Source organism: Medicago sativa, chromosome 6, assembly GCF_051527215.1.
Source record: "Medicago sativa cultivar Bolivia chromosome 6, Bolivia_mono, whole genome shotgun sequence".
NCBI classification, from domain to species: Eukaryota; Viridiplantae; Streptophyta; class Magnoliopsida; order Fabales; family Fabaceae; genus Medicago; species Medicago sativa.
Window position 1 is genome coordinate 8,217,033 of NC_140754.1, and position 9,391 is coordinate 8,226,423.

Here is a 9,391-nt window from a genome sequence, read left to right on the forward strand (position 1 = left end):
TCTTACATCCTCTACTTCGACTAAAAGATTATGGATTCCATTAATCGTGTGATAATTTTCTTCATATCAAATTCCTCTTGCTATTCATGTATTCTTAAATTCGTACTCCGAATTATTTCTCCATACTTTACATCATACTTCCTATATTACGGATTATGTAAAGGTTACAATCGTTCCTTAGTATCTTTCTTCTCTCATATTCACATATAAAGTGCACTATTATAATATCAAATACTCCGTCTTAATCTTTACATTTCTCTTATGTCCTCGAAAAATCTTCAGCTTCACAGTTTATCAGCCACCATCTGGCGTCGAATACTTCCTTAACAAAATCCGCTATAAAACCCGACACCCGGACTTTCCTCCTCCTTACGCTTCATTCCTCCGAGGTCCTATTCAGCTCTCAGACATTTGTTCTAACTGTCATATACTAGTCTGAGTTGATCAGGCTCAGGTAGATATGACATTTAGAATAAATATCCAGACTCCAATGGTCCCACTACATTTTATTGAATTCTAATCATCCAAGGCACGATCTGAATCGACCTGCTCTGATACCAAATTGTAACGCCCACACTAAACTTATCTAGAATATTTAGAATATGCGTTAAATTTAGTACTGGATACATTAAAATTACAATAATAAAAATTTTGACTAAATAAATATATACATCACTGCAGAATCATACATTTGCTATCTGAATACATGTCTGAAACCATAATAAATAATCTGAACTAGTACGACACGAGCATGTGGAAATATATCATTCAACCTCCTGTATTGTCTCCTTGCCACGTACAACCTGCTGATCTGAAATAAAATAAAAGAGATTGGGGTGAGACGGGATGTCTCAGTGAGTTCCACCTATCCTAGGCTGTAGGCAATCTCAGGGAACCTAGGATCGCCATCTGTCTCTAAGCTCAACCCTTTTTGGGTTCATACAGTTTCTTGATGCATAACTGAGCGATCGGGGGATAACTAGGATCGCTATCTGAAATATTAATATAATCCTGATACTAATGCTGAAATCATAATCACAATCGTAATTATAAATAAAATGTCTGTCATGTTATGTTAGAAATGTTAGCGTTGAACAAACAGTATTATCTGAGTTGATTTTACGGAATAAACCCAGGTGGAGTAACCCCGGAATTTATTCCACTATGACCGGTAATAATTCCAACTGGCAGGAACCCAACTGACGGGGATACCGGACTCCTCTGATTATTGTGGGGTCATCCTCACGGATATTGCCCGTTCCAACTGGCAGGAACCTTTCGTATCCAACTGGCGGGATAGCGAAAGCCACAACTTAAACATGTTTTAATATTATAACTTGAACTGATTTCTAATAACTGAGTTAATCCTCAACTCCACTACTGACGGGGAGATAGAGAGGAATAACTTAACTGATTTTCTTTTAATGAAAACATCCTGAAACTAATAATAAAGACGTAGTGATTCCGTCTTTGTTCTGAAATTAATTCGGATACTAACCTATTCAGGTTCTAGGCATATCGTTGTCATATGCCATTCCTAAAAGGTTATAAAATTTTCCCATATCCTGATAAATTAAAACCCGACTAATTAAGCCGAACATTCATACTTAGAATTCTTTACTTTCCAATAATTGGAAATCTACCCTTGAATAATTTGTTTCAATGGCCATTTTACTCTAAACATTCCTTTACACAAATAAATATATATTATGGTAGTGTATGATTAGAGGATATGCATAATACAATTTCGGCTACATATTCGGCAATAATGAGAATTGGAGTCTTAGCCAAGCCAAACCATTATATTACCTTAAAAGTGTAATTTAATTTAGCTAATAGTCAAAATAAAGTAATAAAATCAAACAATTCTCACTTTACGTAACGTTAGCCGAAATTGCATATTTATTCATTCTCACGTAAAACTTATCATAATATTTTTCCTCTAACTTCTACATTACCATAATCATATTTATCAACATAAAAGTTATTTTAGAGTACTCTAGCAAGGGTATAAATCTTAATCATATTGTCACTAAATTATGTACTAATGTACTAAATCATATTCTATTGTTCTAAAGGCATAATTTAACTACCCAAAGGGAAGTTTTCTAACTAAAGGAACTCACCTTAACATTTTTCTGAAGTCCCGACGCTGCTTAAGTCCCATTTCAGCTCCTGCTATGCCCCATAAGCACTTTTCGCCAAAACAGCTTAAATGCAGCTTATGGCTTCTGTACGCTCCAATTACAGCCCAGACTTCGATCCAAACTCTTATTATGTCTACTAAACATATACATTCAGTTCTGGACCCATTCGTTAACTAAAACTCGCAATTTAGCTTATTCGGCAAAATCTTCGTCTAAACCCGTAAGCATTTTCCTGCAAGATTTACCAAACTTCAATTGTGTTTTCTGAGTTCGTTTCTAATCCAAATCACACGAAATTTATATCCAATTTGAAGGGAATTACGTGCAGAATCCATAAATCCAATAATTACTCAATTATGGATTACACAGCATCATATACGAGCCAATGAAGACCATACGAGTTTCGTCTCAAAATCATGAATTTCAAGTATAATCACTTATAACAACAACTACAACTCAAAATACACCAACAACAACTCATCAAGGCTACTAAACCACTTTTCTATATTAATTTCCTTCAATTCCAAGTTTCTACTTCTAGTCCATTCTCCAAAAATTTAACTTACTAGTAAACTCACCTTAAATGTATAATTCATAAGCTCCTTGTGCATCAACTTGTCACTACCATAATCACTCACAACACAATTTTGCATTCCTATAACATAAACCCAAGTAATATCAACAAAGGAAACATTGGGAGTGGTGGTGATGAATTCGGTCATCATGGAAAGGAGAGGGGAATGAATTTTGTTACTTACCTTGTGATCACTCCACCATGGTTAGTCCAAAAGCAAAATTACAAGTCGGTTCCATGAGATTGGAATGATGATTTTGGAACAACAAAGGGAGAGGGTCGATTGGGACATGGGAGGGAGGAAAGATAATTTGTGAAGCTTGTTCTTAAAATTAATCTCTACAAGGTACCCATTACAACAATTAGCATGATGATTCCATGATGAAAGATGAAATTTTGATGAAGTTTGGATTAGAGAGAGAGCCGAATTTTTGAGAGAGTGGTAGAAGGAAGGAGAGAGTTCTAGAGTGATGGTGAAGAATATAGTAAGAATGAGAAAAATCTAGTCTTGGCCCAATTAAAATAAAAATCTTGAATGACAAGTTACCAAAATGTCCTTCAAGAGAAAATACACAATTATCTTTCTTTAATTCATAACCACTTAATCCCTCAAGTCCGTTAGAATAGTGTCTGAGATATTTGCCGAATATCGTCATACTTAATGATGCTACTCTTTACCGGCAGCTCGTAGGTAGTCTGATATACCTCACTGTTACTCGGCCGGATATTTCATATGATGTTCATATGGTTAGTCAATTCATGAATTCTCCACGTACCACACATCATGCAACTGTCCTTCGGATTATTCGATATATCAAGGGTACCTTATTTTATGGTCTTCATTACTCAACTACATCCCCATTAATTCTTAGAGCCTACTCTGATGCTGATTGGGTCGGTGATCCTAGTGATCGTCGTTCCACCACTGGTTTTTGTATTTTTCTTGGAGATTCTCTCATATCTTGGCGTAGCAAGAGACAAACTTTGGTGGCTCGCTCTAGTACCGAAGCTGAATATCGTGCTCTCGCTGATACTACTTCTGTGATACTGTGGCTTCGTTGGCTTCTTGCTGATTTAGAGACATCACAGTCTTCACCAATTGATCTATATTGTGATAATCGCAGTGTCATTCAAATTGCCCACAATGATGTTTTCCATGAGCGAACGAAACATATTGAAATTGATTGTCACTTCATTCGTCAACATCTTCTCCATGGTGAACTTCATCTTATCTCCATTGGCACGCTTGACCAGCCGGCTGATTTGTTCACAAAACCTCATTCTCCAGGACGTTTCCGCACCTTAGTGTCCAAACTCAAGTTGATTGAAGCTCCACCCACTTGAGTTTGAGGGGAGATGTTAAGATATATTATGATTCTCCATTTATTGTAATTATATTGTAATTATGCTAGGAGTAATTAGTATTTAAGTGTAATTATTTTTTGTGTTTATTTGTCTCCAATCCTACAATATAAATAGGACAACCTACTTGTACTTGAGACACACAATGAAATACAAAAGATCTTTTATATCTTTCTGAGTTTTTACAATCATGTAACAATTCAATAACATTTAATTTATTTTTAGAATAACTTCTGTAGTTTTCTTTAAGGAAAAAACTTTCCTTTCTCTCTAAAACGCTTCATCCAAACATATTGGATTTTTCCAAAACAAATAATCAAGCCTCACAAATGTATAGGATGACAAGTTATTTTCAAAAGATTGATAGGTTAGAAAAATCCTCCAACCGAGCCAAAAACTATAGCTAATAGTTTTTTCCTGCCTATTGTTGGAAATAATCATGTGTATTCATTTCTCATGGTAGTATCATTTACGTCAGTACAATTATAATGTAGAGAAAATAAAACATATACAACTCTACAAAAATATCTAATTGCTGATCCTTAACTCTAAACCAGGGTTACCAAAATTAGTAAAAATATAATCATACTTCATAATCTATTTTAACATTAAAAATAAGTTGCCCTTCCAATGTCCATAACTATAACGCATGAGTCTACTAAATTAATTTAGCAGTTTTGTTTTATACAGTGCACATAACTATAACATCATGATTAGGAGAAAAGTCAAAGTCCAAATGTCCATATATTCATTTTTCTTTGCATGGTCCATATATATGTTAAAAGTCCAATATGTCCAATGTTTCCGGGGAAGGTTCCATTTTATGGCCTAAAAGTATATCCGAACATTTATTATTTTACCTTGTTTTTATTTAATTTTACATTTTCAAAGATAAAGATTTCTAAAATAATCCTCTCCACACTCACATCACTTAGTTAAATCAACAAAGCAAAATAATCAAAACTCAATTCTTTTACAAAAATTATTTTTCTTCAAAATCAAACTTTTCTTTTGGATTCATTAATACCTATACCCAATCTATGATATTCATGAAAGAACTACGCTTGAATAAAATAAAATCATCATATTCCTTTGAAAACGTGGTTCGCCCTTCATACAATAAGACGAAATAAAAAAAAAAAATTCTTGATCTTTAAATAAATTATTCATGATCTAAAATGTTTTAACCCAACTCATTATAAAATCAAAAAATATAACAAAGTTTCGACCACAGAGGAAGTAAAATAAAAGGAAGGAAATTGTCACCTTATTTTAGAATTCTGTAGAGAAAGAAGGGAGCTCACGGAAGAGAGAAAAGCAAAATTCTATAGAGAAACAAGGAGTATCATTATGAGAGACAACCAACTCCGCTCTTGGATACGATAAACTATCCAATTCATATGAAGAATCTCTCTAACAAGGTAAAATAGGAGTATTCATATGAAGAATCTCTCTAACAAGGTAAAATAGGAGTGGGGTTCTTCATATGAATTGGATATTTTATGGTATCCAGAGTGGGGTTGATTGTCTCTCGTAATGATACTCACCCTCTACAGATTTTTAGAGAGAGAGAGAGTTTTCGGTGCTGTGAAAGTAAAAGGGATGAGCAAAAATTTCTTGGTTGCTAAGTCACTTAAATAGAACGCATAATAAAATTCTAGCCCTTGGATCAAAGTAGAAGTATGTGCATTAGATCTTGGCCCTTCTTTCGATCTTGATCATCAAGATTCTTATTGAATAAAACAAGAATTAATATAGGCCATTGGATGAAATAGTAAATATATGTGCTCTAAATCTTAGTCATTCATCTTTTCTTGGTCATCAAATTAATTTTCGTTGATAAATGATAATGGTAAAAATATTCGAATTCATTTTTTTTTGAAGGAAAATATTCGAATTCATATTTGTCAATAAGAAAACTTTTTATCCAGATATTTTATACGACGTGTTCCGATGAGAAAATTTCCGACGGAAAATAATTTTTACTACATAAATTTATCTTAAATAATTTCGTGAGTCTAATAAAAAAAATCGTAGTAAACGGGGTTCGTTTCAAATATTAAACTCGACGAAATTTCTGTTTAAAATCAAGCTCTAGAAATATTTTCTGAAAATTTTACCACGTGTCACCATCGTGACAAAAATCCTAAAATATTCGAGCAACAATTAAAATTCATCGTCGAAGCTATTATTTATTTTCCTTTTAATTATTGTAATTTTTTTATGTGATTTTGTAATTTGAAATGTGTGTTCACACCTCTATCATTTTTCTCTCATGCATATCACACTATCTACCTACACGATAATTGTAAAATTTAGACATCTCATTTTATTTTTTTATTGTTTCTTGTTATGAAACATAACTAAATGAGTTATTGAACTTTATTTGAAGTTTGAGATTGTTGACCAATTCACATGTATATCATAGATGTGTGTACAGGATATTTCATTTGTGTTAGTCATTAAACTCATGTTGGAGACTTGGAGCATTCTTCTAACCTATCAATCTTTACGAACAATTTTTCATCAACCAGTCTAGTTCAGATTTCAAAACATTGGATTCCTTCAATTATTTCTCCCACATATGCATTCCAATTGTACAATATCGTCACTCAAGTTATACATTTACATCTCTCCCCCAAAATGCTTTTAATGTTACCTTACATTTGGCATCACATCACTCTACTTTCTTCCCCTTTTGATTTACTGATTCATTTTCTCCTCCAATGCTTGGATATTTAATTTGCTACAACTTAGAAAATAGGTCAATTCTACAATGCACAAATGACATATGTCTTCCACCTTGTACAAACTAGTTTCCACAATTTGATCAATAAATTTCACTATTAAATAAAAATATAATGTGACTTATTGATTCAATGATAAAAAAGACACTTATGCATGATGTAAGACTATTTTATTTAGAAAAATGATATTTCTAGCGAGACGTTTTCATTGGCCAATAACCCATGTATTCTAGCCCAGACCCACTATAATTCCATTTTCTTCTATATATTATTATAAAAGGTCTAGGTGGGCACTATCGGGATGTTCGCTATTTAGAACTAATATATAGCAGTGCTGATTTATTTATATAGATTAGACAAAGCCTAGAAAATATATCTTTATCTCTGGTAAAAAGAAAAAGCCACTTCACCCCTTATATTTTTCACTTTCACCCTTTCCCTTCACAATTCACAAACTATTTTTCTTCTCTTTCACTTAGTAACAACAAACTTTGTATAACTTTCTCTATATTTTAATCTTCTTCCACTAGATGTTTATCCTTATGGTTGATATATAATCTGTAATTACATATACCCTTGCGTTTTGGAAACTACATTCCAAGGTTCACGTGTAGTAGTAGTTGAGAATAATGTCACACTCTATCTACTTAGTAGTTCTACAATTTCGTCATCTCTTTTGTTTTTTTCTTTTCTTTCTTTTACCCTTTTTTACTTGTAATATATTATAGTGCACCTTAATTAGTTCATTGTAAATTTTAAAAAAGATCGTATATATTTCACTGGCCATTGACTTTTGAAAACTGTCATTTTTGCAGGCAACAACAACAACCCTAATTGTTGAAGGAATCTTCAAGAGTGAAAGAGTACAAAAGAGTGGTAAAATTCCACCAACCATGATGCAATCTATCTCTTTCTTCTAGGAGTCGGTTGCACTTGCATGTCTTTTGAGAGTTAGGGTTATTTTTTCAGGGTTAGGGTTACTTTTTTTATGTGCTTTTGAGAGTTGACTATTTCCATTATGCTAGTAGTTGTTGCACTGAAGTGCACAGATATGGAATTTGATAAAATTAAAATTGGTTTATGGATCACTAATGTTTATGATGAAAATAATAGTCCAACAACCTTTATTAGTTATGGAAGAAGTCTTCAATGTATCATCAGGGATCTTAATCTATTTATCTTACTGTCAAATGGGCTTGTAGTTTGATATTAAACTTGGTTTTATAATGTTCACCGCTTTTATTAAGCAAGGGTTTTATTTCGACATTTACCTATTTTCCTTAATCTTGAACATATTTAACCTTTTTTTTTAATACCATCTGTCGATTAAATATAACAAAAAATTTGAAAATAAAATACTTTACCAAAATAAAATAAAACCACGGGTCGATACCTAGGCGTTGTGAAAATACCGGTGATTGTTGAGATAGTAGGTCTATATATGCACTATAAAACAATTCATAGAAAAACAACTTTGTTATATGACACAAGTCGAATTAGTCCATTAAAATTGATGCACAAAATTAATCTCAAGATCTCAAGAAAAGCACACTTCAAAGCCCTAGTCAACCCCAACCCTATCAAATTGGCATTTGTAGTTATTAGTTGATGTTGATTACTTGTTAGTTAATACTTATAAATAGACTTGAGGCAGTTATACTAAATTTTATAGTTTTATTTTAACTTTACCTATAGATGTCATGCTTCATAACAACAAAGAATAAAAAAAGAAAGTAAGAGACTAAATTATTGTGGACGTAGAGACTAGAGAGTTTGATAATCATGAGAGAAAAATGTTAGTGGTGTGAGGTTTGAAAACTTTATTGAGGTGCATGTGATTTTGTTCAATTTGATGAAGTAGAGGAAATAAAAATATCGAAATTTGATTTGGAACACGAAGGGTAGTACCCATATGAGGTGGGCCCATAGAATCAGAATTGATGAATCAGCAGTACTAGTCATACAGTATGACTAGTACTGCTGATTCATCAATTCTGATTCTATGGGCCCACCTCATATGGGTACTAACTTTATTGGTTCTGGAACATGTACATGTTAGGTTAGTCTTAGTCATATATGTGTCACCCTATTTATATTTAAATAGGGTATGTAGTTTATGTGTGGAAATTCAGTTTCTTCTTGAATATGTTGCAAGACAAAATGCTACTGGTGTATACACTCTTGTGTTCCTGAGGCTCTTCCAGAAGAGTTGCAACATTATAGAATGAAGTGCTTGGAAGACCATAGGTTATACGAACATGGGGAACTAAATTTAAAATGTTAATTAATATATCAATAATTGATGAATAGATGATGATCGATATCATGTGTACTGGCTAGCATAACAAATCAACATAATAATATAATAACCTTTCAAGATCGTATAAAAAATGATGAAATTCTCGCACCCGTGCGCGCACATATTTTTTTGTATTAGATTAGAATAGCTAATTGACAATTGAAATTGATTGCAGGTTAGAGTACTTATTAATATGGTTTGCAAGTCAAGAAATAAATGGTAGCAAAAGATAAACTCCAACACTATCCTTTTCATTGCGATC

General features: G+C 32.8%; 1 long non-coding RNA gene across 1 annotated transcript; it reads right to left on the reverse strand.

Annotated features, from left to right (window-relative positions):
* Positions 1-603: 603 nt before the first annotated feature.
* On the reverse strand, positions 604-3,214 carry LOC146912519 (uncharacterized). The gene is made up of 4 exons (XR_015016715.1): positions 2,906-3,214; positions 2,726-2,802; positions 2,127-2,379; positions 604-811 (listed from the first exon to the last, which is right to left on the reverse strand). It is a non-coding gene; the product is annotated as an uncharacterized LOC146912519 (long non-coding RNA).
* Positions 3,215-9,391: the final 6,177 nt, after the last annotated feature.